Source organism: Triticum urartu, chromosome 7A (genome assembly GCF_056163025.1).
Source record: "Triticum urartu cultivar PI428250 chromosome 7A, HENAU_Tu73, whole genome shotgun sequence".
Taxonomy (NCBI): Eukaryota; Viridiplantae; Streptophyta; class Magnoliopsida; order Poales; family Poaceae; genus Triticum; species Triticum urartu.
In genome coordinates this window covers 386,793,377-386,795,237 of record NC_141879.1, presented here as the reverse complement: position 1 = coordinate 386,795,237, position 1,861 = coordinate 386,793,377, and positions in this window count along the sequence as shown.

Here is a 1,861-nt window from a genome sequence, read left to right as displayed (position 1 = left end):
ACGTCTCCATTTTCTTATCTGAGCTCCCTAACCTATTTATTCGCGACCGTTTGATTTTGATCGGAGGGTCCAAAACTAATGCTTTTGTCCCTATATATAAACAAACCCCTTCCCAAATCTGGACAAACCCTAAATTCTAGGATGTTTGTCCCCTCTAGCCGCTGCCACCTTCAGCCTCCCCCTCCTCGGATCAGCCGCCGCCACCCACACAAAATATCTCGGGATCCATTCCCCAATCCTTTTTCCCACTGATCCAACCAACTCTCTCCATTGCTCCTCATCGATCCAGCTGCCTGTGCCCCGATCCAAAAATTCTCTCGGCTTCCAACCTGCAGTCCTTCTGCTCGATCCGGATGGGATCGAGGCTGTGCCCCTCGTCCCCGTGCCCCTGGTTCGCGCGATCCATAGGAGAGGAGCACGCCACCGTCAAGCTGCTCCCGCTTGTTCCTCCCTCCATGGCGTCGTCATCGCCGGCGACTGAACCTGCAGCAAGCCGCAACTCCTACTGGACCCCGCGAACATGAGGAGGCTACGGGAGTTGCCCTGCTGCACCTCGTCACCATCCCCTGCCCGATGGAGCCATGCCTTCCCGCGACGCGCGACCACTGCGACAGTCTGCTCCCACATCGCGCACCTGCTCCCCTCGCCTCCGCCCGGTTCCTCCTCGCTGGAGTTCCAACACCGCCGCTGTGGAACTTCAGCGCCGCCCGTGAGCTCCAGCGCCGTTCCACCTCGTCTCGCGGCCTCCTCTACTTCTCCTCAAGCCCGCAGGCACTAGCAGTTGAGCGCCATGCCCTTCCCTTCTTCCCCCATTTCCCTATGATTCCCTCTCTCACCTGCTTCATGTTCTTCTCTAGGAAGCCCGCAGGAGCATCCATGGCGTCCCCGTCGCCGCTGCCTGCCTCGCCTCCTGCCGAGCGCCTCACTCACCTGCGGCCTCCTCCTCGTCGCCCCGCGCCATCCCGGTCTCTTCCACCGCCGTCCTGCGCTTGGAGCCGCGCCCCTCACTTCCCTGCGCCTTTTTTTCACGCCGCGCCGCCCCTCTATTTCTTTCGAGCAGAGAGAGATCGCCACAACCGCGCCGCGTTGACTTCTTGTCGTGAGATCCAGCCGCCAAGTCCCAGCGCGCTTTCAGCCCAGCGCCAAGGCCCAGCGCGTCTCCAGGCCCACTTCGCCCTCATGAGCTGGGCCTCCGCTCATGGTGAGCCTCCGCTGCACCCCCTTCTCTATTGGGCCCTGTTCCAGATCCGGCCCGTGTAGGTTTTTTTTAGGATCTGCGATTTAGTTATTTTTCCAGAGTCAGCTGTTTTTGGAGAAAAGCCCTTGTTGTTCATGCATTTAATAACTTCACAACCGTGCATCGGATTGAAATAAATTATATATGAAAGTTGCTTAGATTTTTGTCTAGTTTAATAATATGCAACTTTCATGCATGTTTGAAATGTTTAAAATGCTGTTTTGTGTAACTTTGCTCTTATGCCATGCTAAAATGTTTTAATTCATAACTAAATAACCGTAACTCGGAATTTAATAAACTTTATATGTAAATGGGGTAGAATTTTGCCTAGTTTATCATGGTGACATTGTTTTGCATGCCTAACAGCTCTAAAATATAGTTTAGGGCAGAACAGTACCAAACCTTAAAATATGCACATGAGGAGTTTCCTGACTTGTTGTTTGTTGTTCCGGCCTCATTTAAACTTGCCTAGATAGGTAGTTTTGTTTTGCTTCACCTCTTGCCATGCTAACAACATTTAATATTGTTGGGTACATAAATGAGATCGAACTAAATAACTTGAATGTGGTGTTTCGTCAATATGCAACGGAGTTGCATATCGAGCTCCACTTAATTTGTCGGGTT